Below are 16,325 nucleotides of genomic sequence, written 5' to 3'. Positions count from 1 at the left end.
ATTTCACTCTTGGTTACAGGTATCGGGTTGTCGTGCGTCATCCCCAAGAGATTGGGAAACCATGCTTGGCCCCTCCAATTCACCTATATGAACACCCCAAGTGGTGGTGTGTAGCAGCCTGCATAAGGGAATACGAGCATGGGACAGCAGAGATGAGACCAATGGGGACAGCCACCATAGCGTGTTGGGTGCGAGAGGTTATGCAGTTGGTAGGAATAGACATGGCTAGGTTCGGAGCGCATTCTGTAAGGAGCCAAGTTGCAAGATATCCTGCAAGCGGCCAACTGGGCCAGCAATTCTATTTCAAGCCTGTGCAGTCAGTAGCAGCAACAGTAATGACAAGCTTTGAACAAGCATAATGCTCGCCTCTGGTCTTGACATAGAATGAAGATTACCCCTGCTAATAGCACAGGGAGTCTTGATTCTACTAAAGATAAGGAGGCGAGCATTACTTTCCCGCACTAAATACATGGGAGAGTGTTGATGACAATGTCTATGATTGTATTTATGATGGATTCTCTCAGAATAGGGTTGTCCGCCTCCCTAACGTGCTCTTTATGTCTTTTGGTAGGAGACGACCAGAAGAACAACTGAGGCTGGCTAGTGTGAAGCACAGGCTGTTTGAGTAGCGAGGCCCGTCAGGCTTATACGGAAACCAAGCAGACCAGTGCAGTGGAGAGAGGAGACTTCATGTTTGGACAAGTTCAGAGTTTGGTTACATGTTGGAGTACAGTTAAGAGCATTAAAGACGAGGGAGATGACAGGAAGGACTATGGTCACGTGCTCAGGGCACATTGGACTACAGATAGACTCGACCTAAGGGAAATGTAGTTTTTTTGCACAAAAAAGAAACCAGACCTCCAGGTCTTGACATAGAATTGTATTCTCTCGCTTTTTCAGACAAAATCCCCCTCTCAGGTGATCCAAAAAGTTGGCATGGATGTGCTAAGGCAGAAGCCTCTTTAAGTGTAATTCAAAATGACACACAAAAATGTGAAAATGTCACACATAAGTGGATTGTGAACATGTAAATCTCACACATGCATACAGTAAAAACTTGGCAGCTCTGCCAGCTAACCACACCATGCTGCCATGACAAGGTGCTGCTGTTATGCGTGTTCCTGGCAAATACATATACAATGATTACAAACAAGCCAAAATTGTTGGCTATGCAAATGCTTATTTGAAATGGCAAGGCTTCCTAAGGTAAAACACAAAGGTGTACTGAATGCTGCTCTCCGTGGTCCTGATAGCAGCTACAACTTCCGGGTCAGCTGAGCTCGAGATAGTAAGGTAGAAGACAGGCTAATCGCTGAGAACGCGAGCGCGCGGCGGGGAAACCAGGATACCAGCATGTACTCTAGCGGTGGCTACGAAAGCGCATGCGCACAGCGTAGGCGGCTTGCGGTGCACGGCGGATTGGGATGCTGCAACAGAGGGACCAGGATCGCCGCAGTCTCTGTGGCTGTGGAAGTCATTCTTGCCTCAAAGTCTAGGATCCGGTTGAGTATCGTGAGCCGAACTGCCTGTCTCGTCCCCTCTCGATATTTGAAGTGGGTAGGGAAAAAGGCGGGGGCGTCGCAGTCTGTAGGATGTCGTTGTCTGTGTAGAGCAGCAAGCGTCGCCTGAGTCAAGTCAGACCGGAGACATGGTCGGGCTCATTAGCACGCTGTCCGCTGCGGCTTGCACCTGCAGCGCAGATTACTGTGCTACAGCAGCACGCTGTCCCTATCCATTACCTTAATCACGGCGCCCACAGCTTTCTGCCACTAAACCCCGGGTGTTGATGCTCGGACGCTGACAGCACAGAACCCGTTCCTAGCAGTGGAGGTCAACGGTAACGGTACGAAACGGCCACGCTCTTCTTTTGGTGATAGTGTGCGTATGGTGCTGTTGTGGTGGGTCTAGTATCTTCTGTTTGCACAGATTTCTGTTCCTGTCTTTTTCTCTTCCCTGCAGCTTCTACCGGTGCTAGACTGTTTGTTTTTCATTCCTAAATCAATGGCTCCGACTAACAGTTTCCTGAATTCCTACGCATTTGAGAATTCCAGCAGCTGCATTATTGTATGCCTCCGAACTCGCATTTATGTGGCGGATATCACTCTTTACCCAGAGTCGGACAGCGGCATAAAATCCGTCCAGACACCAATGGATAAAGTGGCCCAAAATCGCACATTACAATTATTTACTGTGCAGAACAGACTGAGTACAATCAGTGTTTTTGATCAAATAATGCATTGGAAACATAGTTGCTTAGTAACATTGATTGCAACTAAAGCAGCGACCTTATGAAACTGCCCCACACTTGTCAAAAAAGGGCAATTCTGTAAAAACCGGGTCATCAAAAAAAAATCCTCGGCTGGCACTTCGGGCATTTCCCTATATGTCAGTACGAGCCGGTTTTCCTCCTCACAAGCCTAACACCTTACATAAGCTTCAGTGGGACCAACCCCCAACGGGTGTCTGTTATTAATATGGCAGTGAGGAAGTGCAATGATGGGGGCACAACCCATAAGGGCCAACGAGCCAACTTGATTAGAATAATCATGTTTTACTAAGCTGTTAGTGTTTATTAAAAATATGACACTAAACAGTTTCAGAATAAGTTTAAGAAAGAACAAGGTATATCAAGTTGTTATACACATAAAGTTAAACGGCCATTCTGCGCAAAGGCAGTGTATTTAATTGAACAATGAATCAGAAAACAGTGTAGGCTACACTGTATTCTGATTATACTGTTTTCTGATTATTTGTTCAAATAAATACATTGCCTTTGCCCAGAATGGCTGTGCAACTTTATGTGTATAATTCTCTATTTTGGACACCGTGGGCACAGGTGTCCAACCATAAACCAGCACCTGTTGCAGGCACACACTCCTTAGTTGAAGTAGAGGATCATCTATTGCCTAGGCATAGAAAATCGCACTGGGCTCCGGCCTGTTGCCCAACCTTGTTTCACTATATAAAGTTAACAGACCTGGTGTGGCAACTTACTGTGAAGTTACAAAGTGCACAAAAAAACGTCCAACGGCATTTGTCTGTACAAGTGTTTTAATGTGATTTTTTTCTCGTTGAACACATATGTTTCCATCATTTTGTTTGCTGTAACTTTAAGTACATTAATTAAAAAATACAGAAATTAACAGTTGTGTGAATCCCTCCATGCCCTCTTCCCCCCTCAAGCTCACAACCCATAACACCCTGAATTTCACATCAACCGCACTTTATCCATCACAACTCCATCATGGCATGATTCGTTTCAACAGTCGTTACCCCCGTCCCAAGGAGTTTTAAATGGACCACTCAGTGCTTTGCTTTTTAAGCATGGTTAGGGTACAGATATAACCCGTATCAAGAGGTTGAACCTTTTGCCATTATTAAGTTTAACAATAATATGTTCTTATATTGCGTCTTTATTACAGACTTAATTGAAAACATTTAGCTTTCGGGTGCCTAATAATACAAGCTAATTATCCAGATAAAACATATTGAGGAAACGCAGAGGAATCACAATTAACCATTCGCGGCAATCATAATTCACGTTCCAAGTAATTTCTTTGCTAATCAGTTCAAAATAGAGCTAGTTTCATTGCATCCGGGCATCCTTTTGGTCTCTTATTTGCTTGTATCCAGAAGGGCGATTGAATAGGTCTTTTTTATTTTCACTTCTCTTTTGAACCTTTGGTAATTTTTGTTCTGTAAAAACCTGTGGCAGCTCATTCCAGATTGATGGATCTTGTGATGCAAGAATTCGGGATGCAGTCATTCACTAATTCATTTGGATAGCTTGAAGTCTGTTTTGCAGAGAGCGATCTTAGTGTTTGGTAATGGATATAAATTGGATAGGTAAGTACTTCCTTCATCAGAATTTGTGGGTGATGCAGATAGTTTTAATTGGAATTTTTGTTGTGTGACCTGCGAGTTGAAGAATTTCAGGGCTAAATAGATGCACCTCTGTTTCTTACGCCCAAAAAAGAAGTCGGACTGACCTGTTCTGAATGTATTTCATCGTTTAAGCTGGCAGAACTAGGTAGGGGCCATTACAGTAGTCCAACTTGCTCAAAATGAGAGCTTGAATCAGTCTAACCATATCGTTCATTCGATGGGAAGGTGTGATTCGATTTACTTTTCAATTAGCAGATTTGGTAGTATGGGAGTGATTTGCTGGTTGAGGGAAAGTTTGGAATCTCTATGAATCTCAGAATGTTGGCAATGTCTCCCGAGGAGTTTGAAGGGAGTGGCAAGCTGGAGGGCCACGTGACTGAGATGTGGGCATTTAGGCTTAGACCAAGATTGATCATTTCTTCAGCGTTAAAGCATAGACTCCAATTTTGAATCCAACTAAATACCCTTGGATATTCTACAGCTGTTGACTAAGTTGTATTGAGTTATGGCGACTAGTCAAATCTGAAATAAATGTTCCCAAATAGTATCAGGTGAGCCGAGATAATGCTTTAAAAAGCCAAGCAGATAACCAGGACCTGTGGGGGACTCCAAAAAGTGACTGGGCGGTTCCATTGAGGTACGTTCCTATTTGTGCTTGAGATGATCGATCTTTTGATAAAAGTCTCCATCCAGCATAGGGCTTTATGATCACTAATCATATGCCACTGGCAGGTCTGAAAGAACCAAGAGAGTTCTTTCATTACTCTCTGTGATTTAGGATGGAATCTTTGATGACTGGTCATTGAGTTTGGGTACTTCCGTTTTGTAGAAACCTTGATTGCCTGTTATGAAACAGTCCTAAAGGACTTGCTTAAGTTGTGTGGTTGCTAATCTTTACAATATTTTGGCTGAGAATGGAATGTTCGAAGTTAGGCTGTATTTACGTAGTTCCTCTCAGAAGGAATCCCTGTTTTTGGGCATTTCTCAAACCCCTGTGTAGTTGTTAGGCTCTTTAAATTTGTATTAACGTTTTGGTTAGTTATGTAATCTAAGGGCCTCCCAAAGGAGGCTTTGATGTTTCTATAATTAGTATTGAGCTGTTTCATAAGGAACATACCTACCAGCACGTGATCACATTAGAATTGTTTGGTTACTTTTGGTTGATTGATTATAAGGTTCCATGTAAACATGATGCTGGGCACATTGCTGTCTGTGTAGTTTGGTTTATTAGTTGAATGAGACCCAGCGATATCCTGCCCTTAAATAAGGGTTGCGTATTGTTGTTACTGGCACATTCTAGCCAGGGATTGAGGGCACCTAGTTATCTTTTTGTTGCATTTTTGTAGGTAAGCTAAATGTTCTACCACTTATCTAGGAATAAATCGGAGCTTGTGGTTTGATGGGCCGTAAAAAACCAGAAGGGAAGTTTTATTGCTTGGCATGCTGTTGAAGGAAGGCTTTTAAATAAAGGGAATCGCTTGGTTTGGATTGTGGAAAACCTCAATTTTTAAGGGTACATATCTGCAACTCGTCCCCCACTCTTAAACGTCCATTTCATGGTAATTTAAGCCATGGTGAAATGGGGTGTCTGAATGTAAAACTATTTCTGAACCATCCTTTGGTCACCTCTAGGATATCCAGGCTGTGCTCCTTGGTCATATAGTAGATATTGCACATGCTCTTGTTCGCTGATCTTGCATTTATGGATCCTTTATTAGGGTTGGTTATTATGTTATTTTTTGGGGGGGGTTCTCACAGTATTCATGTTATTCATGATGTCAATACCAGCAAGAGACATGTACCTGAAGGGGACATCTCTTTAGACTTGTCTGAAACCAATCATGTTTGCTATGGTAGGACAATCTAGATCTTTCATCTACCAGTCACCTGTGAGGTGAACTGACCTTCAAATGTGAGGAAGTGTGCTCGCTATCTAAACATACATAGTGATTTCATGTGCACATTTGATGCTCAGGTTACTGAGTCTATACAATCAACAATGTTAATACTCTTGTCAGGATCAAGGTTGAATCAATTCCGTGAGAAATCACAACTATTATACAGTTTCCCTGGTAGCCCTTCCTGTCCTTGTCCATACAGTGATGCAGAAAGCATGACTTAAACACCAATGTTGTAAAATATGGAACAATATTAAACTATTCAAGATGTTCCTTCACACAATGACCAGTTTCAGCTGTAAATTGCTCGCAGCATTTATGGGGACAAAGTTACTTTAGTTCTATGTTCACTCATTTTGTTTTGTTGATATTTCTTGTCCCACTTTAATATGTGGTAATACCTGGGCATTCTGAAACTCTGTGCAGTACTGTATAGGGGTGCATGTTCTGCCTCCTCAGATTGTGTCTAGGTGCCTGAAATGCAACGTTATACTTTTCACAATGTTTGTCCCTCTTGTGCCGTACCCCTATGTGTTTTTATTTCACACAGGATTAAGAGACCACAAACCTCTAATGAGAGAAGGCATCACCTAAAGCTCTTTTTTCATAATGATATACTGTCAGCACAACAGAGGCATTGCATTTCAAGCAGTTTTTGTACCAAACAACATCTTTGGGATAAGAGATTTAAATGAGGGTGGCACAATAAGCTTGAGTTATTTGTGGTGGCATACCCATAAAAACACTACGAAAATTATGTGAATGAACTTTTTAAGTATAAAAACATTGTTTTACTTTGTAATTGAGTTTGTTTTATATTATTTGTAATCAGTTAAATCTATTAAACAGTGTAATAAATCATGGAGAAAATCTCCTTTTTAACATTTCAATGGCCCATCTATTTACTGTAGTTTCTGCTGCAGGCCACAAAGCCAGCCTAAATTAGTCAGTAAAAATGGTGGTGCAGACTGGAATGACATTTTGCAAATTTGGACTACACTGGGATTGTAGTGATCTCCCAAAATCTGCTTTGCAGGATGCAACACACCACCATTTCCAGACCAACGGTTCTCTCTTCCAGTTTGGTATTTTTCTTGTGTTTACGCTCCAAAAGTACTCCTTTGCCCTCACTGCTCTCTAAATTGAAAATTGACTCTTAAAATCGTTGGCAGATGAGTTGAATTGCAGTACTGTGTTGAAAAATAAATGTTTGTGTGTAAACTGGGAGTATTCTGTATTTGAGTATTCTATTATTATGTATACAGGGATACTGAACACAATGGTGGAATTGTGAAATTTGTAATGTTTAGTATAGTGATAACAGGGAATATGTGGGGTGTGTTATACTCCGTTTTTACAAACTGCATGCATGCTGGCATTGTCAAACTTGTTTTGTCCTAGGATTGCCTATACGTGGTGTTAGCAGACTGGGTGTATACTGATTGTTTCTGGATCAGTAAACTGGGAGTACACTGCAAATCTGCAAACTAGATGTAAAACTGGGAATATACTGGTATTGAACAAAATGTAATGTGCTGGTGTTGTGAAACCGGATCTTTTTTGAGATTGTGAAAATGGAACATTTCCATGGAATGTGCAATCTGGGAGTTCACATGGATTTTCACAATGGAATAAACTGGGGTAAGACAGACTTAATATATTTGTATGGTCAATCAAACTGGTAATACTCTGAGATTGTGCAAACTAGAATTGGCAAACATGGAATATACAGGTTTTGCAAATCTGCGTGTACACTGTCATTGTGCAGAACATAACTATATTGGGATTTTGCAAAGTGGGAGTGTACTGGAATTGTGTAACAGTATGCTGTAATTCTGCTAACTGGATTGATAAACACTGACTTTACAGGATTTGCGCAAACTGGAAATCTACTAGGGTTGCACCAACTGGAAGTATACTCGGATTGTGTAACCTAGAGTATACTTAGGCTGACAAACTGGGAGGTCATTAGAAATGGGACATTGGTAACATGCTTATAGTGTTTAAACTGAATATAAAGGGTCCTCAAACTGTGAGTATATGCAGGTTGGCAACAGAGCTCAATATTTTCACTCGCCACTAGCCATTGGCTAGTCATAAGTGACTCTGTGAGTAAGAAATGTTGTGCTGCGTGTATGTGTAGAATTGAGGTGGCAAATTACTTTTTATGGCTGGCTAGTAGGTTGCAACTCCCCCACCCCCTCCCCCACACCCCTTGTTGTCAAACTGATAGAGTACTCAGATTGCAAAGCTGACAACATGTTGCTATTATGCAAACTGGGAATATACCAGGATTGTATGATGGGGAGCTGTGGGTTTAAGGGATTCGTTAATTTGGCATATGCTGAGAATGTCAAACTGGAATTATAATACAAACATGGATTATACCAGGAAAGTCCAAGTGGGTATACTAAAAATTTACTTTGATGGTCAAATTGGGAAACTATTGGCTTTGTGAAAACTGGCAAGGCCAAGATGGAGACCAGTTAATCTGAGTCTATGTAAGGATAGTGTATGAATATACAGGGGTTGCCAATTGAGAGTTCAGTGGCATTGTGAAACTGAACTGGGAACATACTGGGATTGGGAATGTTTAGAATACATTGTTAATTGTGAATCATGAGATGCTGGGATTGTCAAAATATTAAACTGTTGTTTATCTAACTGCAAACTCATCCGGATAGTAAAACTGGTATTTTTCTGGATTGTGTACACGGGACATATACTTTAAATTATGCCAACTCCGAGTTTACTGGGCTAGTCAAACGAGGATTATCAACCACAGAACCTGCTTGGATGTTGCGATGTGGCATTGTCAAAATGGACATGTAGTGGGATTGTGTAAACTGGTAGTGTACTGAGATTGGCAAACTGGGTCACAATGGCATTGCCAAACGGAGAATATCTTGGGACATTGCAAATTTGAAAATACACTGGGTTTGTCAAACTGCGCTTGTACTGGGTTTGTTAAACTGAGGCATATATTGGGATAGTTATACTGGGAGTATACTGGAATTACGAAAACTTGGAATGTCAAACTTGAAATGTACTAGGGCTACAAAATTCACATAAACTGGAATTGAGCAAACTGAATACACTCGGAGTGTCAATCCAAGCTCACCGTGTTTCATACTTTAAATATACAGGATTGTCAAACCATCCAGCCAACAGCAATATTCTATTTGCAACAAAAACACATTTTAAAATGTACCTCAAAATTTACAAAAGGCTTAACAATCAGTGAAATATTCTATTTTTCTCCTATGCTCTTTTGTTTTACTTAGTCGGCAGGGCAAATTCACAATGCCTTGTGTGCACAGTGCCAGTGCCCGCAAGAACCCAAGACCTGCCTTTCAATTGGAAAAACATAAGAAACACATCAGCAATGAAACTTTGTACATGTATTGGCTTTTGACCCCTATTTTAATGGGGCACAAATCCTGCAAAATCTACAGTTTTGTGACCCAAAATCTCCTTTTTTCTTTTTTGTTACAAGTTTTACATCAGTGTCAACAAGACCTTGGGCAGTCTGTCAAGCTGGGCAAATAGTGGAGTTGTTAAACTGTGAAAGTATGACATTCTGCAGACTCGGCATATACTTAAATTGTGCAACCTCTCATCTAATGGGGTTGTCAAACTGAGTATAATTTGCTTGAAAAGGCTGGAAATGTATTGGACTGTCAAAATATGGCTATACTTCTATTATAAATAGCATAGGAAACAGGCATTGTGAATACTGGAATACCTTGCCAAATGGGAACGTTCTGGGATAGTAAACTAAATCTATTGTGGTTGTCTATCTGGAGGTTGTTGGGTAATCATTCGAATGAACAAACTGAGAATATTTTTTGGCATTGTCAAACTGGCAATATAATACGGTTGGAAAAATGGAGCACATACTGTGATTTTGCAAACTTGGAAAATACTGCGGTTGTAAAATTGATAAAATACATGGCCATGCAAACTGGTGATGCGCTGGAGTTGTCAAATGGGAATATGCCTTGGTTGTCCAAACGCAAATGTTCTGGGTTTGCATACTGCTAATCGGTTTTTGTCCAGCAGGAATATACTGCATTAGCACAATTACACATATGCTTGGATATTCAAATTGGGGAAATACTGGATTTGAAGAAACTGGAAGTATTTACTAAAATTGTCAAAATCCTAATACCAGAGGGTGTTTAACAACCTAGTCCTCGGGGTGGCCACAGAAAGGCCATCGCTTTTGGATCCAGGCCATCGCTTTTGGATCCAGACCCTGGGGTTGGACAAACGAGGGAGGATCACCTGGTTAGGTGGTCTTGCGGGGGGGAGGTGGCGGGGATGGGAAATCACCCAATGGTGAGACATGGTATCCCCTTTTTCCACAACCCATCTAACCCCTATCCCTGCTTATTTTCCTGCTTATTTTATGGGAAACTACAACTCCCATAATTTCTCCCCACTTTCTACACATCAGTACTGCGGCGAGGAGGATGAGGAATGAGGTCCGATAGATTACCTCCACTGACTTCGTTGGCTCTGTTCCTGTAATGATGCCAGGCAGGGTTAGGCACCTAGTACACTCCCTGTGAGGATAAAACGTGGTGCACATAGGCACACTTTGAGCGAGGCTGGGTATGAGAAGGAACAGCTCTTTCAGGGTTGATGCAAACCAGGCTGTGTAAGTTGGAAGGCCAACAGGCTGATTGGCGGTTGAAAGGATCAAGAGAAAGCCAGATGAGAATTCCAGACTTTCGGGAAGCCAGAATCATTCTGAGAGCGAAACCGAGTGAGTGGAGTAAAGAAACCTTTGAGTTGCCAGAAAGCCGGCCAGTCACCCTCCCAGGTGAACAGCGGAGTTGGGGAGGAGCAGAGAAGGTGCTGTTAACGGCCTTCAGCTGCACGAATGTGATTAAATCAAATCAATTAACTCGACCAGTGAGTTATCGAAGGCAACACAAGTCTGGTTTGTGTTAAAAGGAAAGTGATTATAATTTGAAGGTTGCGCATGTGCCGATAAAATACAACTGGAAGGACAATTGTTGAAAGAAAAGGATACAAAGGAACAGAATGGTCCTGCGAGGCAAAGTCGCACATTCAAAGGTCTCTGTGAAATGTAATGAGAGTTGAAAGCTATTACAGCAGGAATCAAAGGAAAGAAAGTTACCACAATAAGGAAAGAACATTTGAATAAGAAGAGGGCAAAGTATATGAACTATGGAAAAGGCCAAGAGGGCACACTAAAGAGAATAAGAACTAGAAGTAACAAGAGGCATTGGTGTTACAAAATGAGTAAGATTGTGAACTAAAGAATTGTTGAAAGAGAGGACAAAGTGGTGATGCAGAGATCTGTTAATTCCTTGCAGTTTTTGAAAGTCTTCGACATTGAAAAGATAACTAAGATAAAATATAAATGTGGGGAAGGGAACGCTCCAGAAGAAGACAGGTTTGAGCATGGTGGAGGGAAGCCTGTGCAGAACTGTGTGATGAAGTGAAAGAGACGGGCTTGAGCCCAGCAGAGGGAAGCCTGTGCAAAGTGATTGAACTAACAGAAGTTTGAAGCCCAAGACTGAACTGATGAATTGTACCAGCAACCCGAATTGTGCAAAACTTATAGAACTGTGCCATCCACCTATCCTAGACCCCGTGGGGCTGAACCTGGGAGTTATGGCCAGTTAGGAATTCGACCAAGCCAACTAAAATATTAAATAACATTTTTCAAAACTTGTATCCATTGTGTCTGTGTCTACTGCCTGATACCGTGCCATCCTTGCACTAGGCAGATTGGCAATATATTTGAATTTTCCAATGTGGGAGGTGAATAGATTTGTTTAGTAAACTGGCAGAAGAATGGCATTTACCTATAGCACAATTAAAGTACACCAAATGTGAAACATTACTGGAATTGGTCAAGCTGGATATTTTGTGAACATAGTTAATGCTGGCTAGGTACAAACTGGAAATATACATGGGTGGTCCAATTAGAGTATTATAGTGCTTTCCAAGCTGGGATTATATTGGGGTGGCGAAGCTTGGAATATGATGTAACTGTCAAATTGAGAGTATTGTGAGACTGAATCACTGGGTAGTGTGACGACCCAAGGGTATTCGTCCCTTCTCTACAAGGCGGAGCCACCTCCTTTGAAGCTAGGGAGGTGAGCCCACTCTGTGTCACTCTCCCTGAGGATATGGGCAAGTGGGACCTTACTGGGAGTGACTCCACCTCAGTGGACATGGATTCCAGTTCCTACGAGGCACTCCCTAGATTGCCCAACATATCAGCATATATGGGGCTGCCTGCTTGGAAGAAAAATATAACCTCTTTATACTTGGCTGCAGACAATGCTGAAGTGAAGTATATAACTGAGATGAGATGAGAGGAGAAGAGAGCATGGTACGGAGGGGGAGCCCTCTGACTGGATCAAGCCATGGAGGGGTGGAGCAGAAACAAGCTGGGGATCCCTCAGCTTTTGAATCAGCAAGGAACGCCACAGTGAGACGTCGGCGAGAATGACAACGGGGAAACCGCTGCCCGAGTAGAGTATCCAGGAGCTGGTTCGGCCACAAACGTCTTGTGGTGGGTGAGACGCCGGCTCAACAACGCCGAGACCATCACAGCTGGGAGCGAGAGAAGCTCCCTGACGCCCGCAGCTGTCTATACAGCTGTAGCCCTGGAGAAGCCAAGAACGAGACGCCATCGAAAGGCCAGAACAGGAAAAACATCGAAGAATACCCAAGCAAGTGCCGAGCCCTGCAACGTTCCCCCTACGCAGATGAAGGGGGAGAATGGGAAGAGCGAGGGGGCACCGGGGCAAGACTACATGATGAGTCCAATTCGTCCTAGTCATAAAAGCGAGATACAAGGAATTCAGTTGTTTGCCAATATGAAAGGCTCATAAAGCAAGTGATAAATGACCCTTTGAGAAGAATAAAGAGGGACTAGACAATTACCCTGGGAAGAAGGGAAAAGGTCCTAAAAACAAAGATGCAGGGTGGATAAAGCAAAGTTCAAGCATGGATTTTGAGGGATAGAATATGAGTATCAAGAGAACCAGATAATAGAAGACTATAGAAGAGAGAACCCAGGAGTGGGGGAAGCTAAAAGAGGATCAAGTCCCATGCAAAGTAGCCATGGATGAATTTAGAGACTGTAAAAGGTTCATACTTGAAAAGAGTGTGAGGGAATATCTCAAAACGAGCTTCAAGCAGCTGAGAAGAGTCAGGAATGATACTCTGACCCAAGTTATACATGATTTTGGCTAAAGACATTTATTAGAACGTAAAAGGGTTTGAGAAAATTCATTGCTGTCCCTGCACTAGCATTATTTCCCTACATAAACTCCAAACTAAGGATCTGTCAGTGTCACAATGTGTGAAACAAAATAGTCCTGTGTCTAAAGTACTATTCTGACCCTTGCACTTCACACAAAGGAATTGTAGGTGGAAAAGAGAATGGGCCTCATTACACGGTAGGCGGTAAAAAATGTGATTTACCGTCATGGCGCTATTAGCGCGTCCGCCATCATAGGAGGCCGCTAATAGCGTTCCATTACGAGTTAGCGGACACGCGCATAGGGCCATGCCGGTAAATGACCCTACCGCCATGGCGCAAAAGCACCTTACCGGCTCCGACCAAAGTGCTGATAGCAACTCCGCCCTCATGCTGCACGCTATTAGCGGTCACCGCTGTTAGCGGTCACTGCTATTAGCGGTCACCGTAAAACACCGGAACCGGAAATAGCGTCATCGCACCGGAACGGGAAAGAGCCCGGCGGCCATCTTTAAAAACACAATCCATTGCCATCACCTGCACTCAGGACCTGCAGCAACACCACGACTGGCAAAACCACAAACCACAAGAACAAACAATGCCCAAGGCCCTAAAGAAAGCCGATGCGCGCCAGCGCAAAGAACGCTTCTCAAACGAGGAATTGAAAATGCTGGCAGACACCCTGGCTGCAAATGCAGACGTAGTGTTCGCTAGCGACATGCGGCGCCCGGCACTCCTGAGAAAAAAGGAAATCTGGGCTGAGGTGGCGCAGAAAGTCAGTGCGGTGGGCTCCACCCCCCGCACCGTAAAGGACGTGCGCAAGCGGTGGGATGATCTGCGCCTCCGTGTACGCAGCATTTTATCGGCCAACAGGAATCTGGCCATGGGCACAGGAGGCGGAGGTGGATCCCCGATGAAGATGTGGGAGGAGACATGTGCCAGCACCATTGGCATAGAATCCATCGAGGGAGTGGGCCGAATGGAGTGTGGTGTGGCAACAACGTCAGACGGAGGTGAGTGACCACGCAAAACACAGCAATGCTAAGCATGAGTCCCTCCCCCAAATGTGAAATGGGAATTAGCTAATGGATGGGGTCATCACACAGACATGTACACAACCCTGCATATATGCCCTGCACATCCCCACACAACCACATGCATGCAGCACCTCACACACGTGTCACCCTGACACATGTCCGGATGACCCACCCATCTGGCCAACAACCTGCAGGCCCAAACTAGATGTCCAAATCCAAAGAACTGCAGCAACAACATATGCATGATGCACGTTGACCCATCACTGATGTTATCCCTGTCTTGCTCCCCCACAGGGTCACAATCTAACAGTGAGGAGCTGGACTCTGCAACGCAGGCCCCACCACCCAAAAAGCAGGCCAAGGGAAAGGATGCAGGCACCAGGCCATGTACATCGAGGGGCACTGGGATATCTGGAGTGGCCCAGCGTTCAAAAGCCACACACGCAACAACCACACCAAGGGTCGAAATGCCATCCGACACTGTGGCAGCCCCCCCACCACCCACCCCCACCACTCAGGAGCCAGTGCCAGAAGGCACGCCGTCCGCAGCCAATAGCTCCGTCGGGGAAGCAGCAGCCACGGCACCTATGAGTGATGTGGACGACCCATGTCCGACACCGGAAGGGCAGCGTACACCCAGCACCCAGCTGTCCCCACTCCACAGCCCATGCAACACATCCAATGGCAGCATCCATGAGGTGCATGCCGGAGATGCAATGGATGGGTCATTCAGTCCCGTGGCGAGCTCACCTGATGTCGGCCACATGCAGCAAGCTGCGCCGAGGAGTAACAGGGGCAGGGCCACAGACGACACCATGAGCCTGATACGCCAGCGCCAGGAGGAGCTCAATGCCCTGGTTGCCCGGCAAGTGAGCGAGGCTGCCTCGACCAGGGAGGAGATCCGGGTGTTGTCAAGGGACATGAAAGCTGCCATGGACAGCAACACGACGCGCCTATGTGACGAGATGGCCGCTGTGAGGCAGGTCCTAACGCGCATTGCTGAGGCGATGGAGAGCATGCGTCACTCACAGGGAGCAGATGAACCAGCCACCCCCTCATCTACTAGCTCCGACCACACAACCATCCTGCGCAGGTCCAGCCGGTCCTTGCGGCGGTCAGACTCACAACCCCCCAATGGTGGTAGTGGAGGAGGGAAGTAGGGCCAGCCTGTCCCTGTTGACACTTGGGAACTGATGCAGCACTGATGTGCACACCATGTTCGGTGGAGTTGTGGGGGGAGGGGGGTGAGGGTGTTTGGGGGAGTTGTGGGGGGAGGGGGGTGAGGGTGTTTGGGGGAGTTGTGGGGGGAGGGGGGGAGGGTTGTTGGGGTGGAGGGTACATGCACGTTTGAATGTCATAATGCTCAATACACACGTAATGGCATGGATAATCACATGACTGGACATTGATCATTGTGTATGTGTGCTTTATTGTTGAAGGGTGCACTGTGTTTATGTCCTCCATACACCCCGTGCCCTGAGCTGAACACCAATTGCACCCTCCTAATCCATGTGCATCAGAAACAATGGTCTATCAGGTGCTGCCGCACAGCACGTCCCTCATGGGCATCGCCACCTGCATGACCTGCAGCCCCCTCTCCTCCATCCTCATCCCCGTCATCATCCTCAGACGGTGGTCGCAGTTCTATGTCAGGGGGCATTGGCACATTCCGTCTGATACACATATTGTGAAGCATGACACATGCCATGGTGATCTTGGCCACCTTCTCATGCCCGTACAGGAGTGCCCTGCCCGACCTGCTGAGGCACCGGAAGCGTTCCTTCAATAGGCCGAATGTCTGCTCGATCACCACGCGGGTACGGGTGTGTGCATGATTGTAGTCCTCTTCGTGCCTGTTCTGTGGGTTCCGCACAGGGGTAAGGAGCCACCTCTTCAGGGGATAACCTGCATCACCTGCATGGGTGCAACAATGGGTATGTGTAAGTGTCTACATAATGTGGAGCGTGCACATATCACACAAACAAACATTGCATATTCAACGACATCCACAGATCCAAGCACGCATGGCAATCAGGGTTACTGCAATGTGGGAAGGTGAGGTGGTCCTTGCAAGTGGACATGCACCATGCATGCATACGGCAGGGATTGCCATGTCCCGCCTGAGTTTAAGTGATTTGTGTTTCCTGGCCCTGGCAACGTTAGTGCCACACTGCTAGTACACTGCCATTCCTTAGTTGATGTCCCCATGCTTTTTGATGGCAATTCTGTGGTGGGGTACGGGTGTGCCTCACC

The 16,325-nt window shown here is 44.8% G+C and overlaps 1 protein-coding gene across 2 annotated transcripts in view; it reads left to right on the top strand.

Annotated features, from left to right (window-relative positions):
• The first annotated feature begins 1,364 nt into the window (after window positions 1-1,364).
• Window positions 1,365-16,325, top strand: part of WASF3 (WASP family member 3) — a 730,276-nt gene continuing 715,315 nt past the window's right edge. For both annotated transcript variants that reach the window (XM_069639295.1, XM_069639297.1), the window contains exon 1: window positions 1,365-1,843. The gene's annotated coding sequence lies outside the window, so the exon portion shown is untranslated. The remainder of the gene's footprint in view (window positions 1,844-16,325) is intronic.

This window comes from Ambystoma mexicanum, chromosome 7q, assembly GCF_040938575.1.
Source record: "Ambystoma mexicanum isolate Mex_15411 chromosome 7q, UKY_AmexF1_1, whole genome shotgun sequence".
NCBI lineage: Eukaryota > Metazoa > Chordata > Amphibia > Caudata > Ambystomatidae > Ambystoma > Ambystoma mexicanum.
The sequence above is the reverse complement of the archived record's forward strand: the minus strand, read 5'-3'. Positions and strand labels throughout refer to the sequence as shown.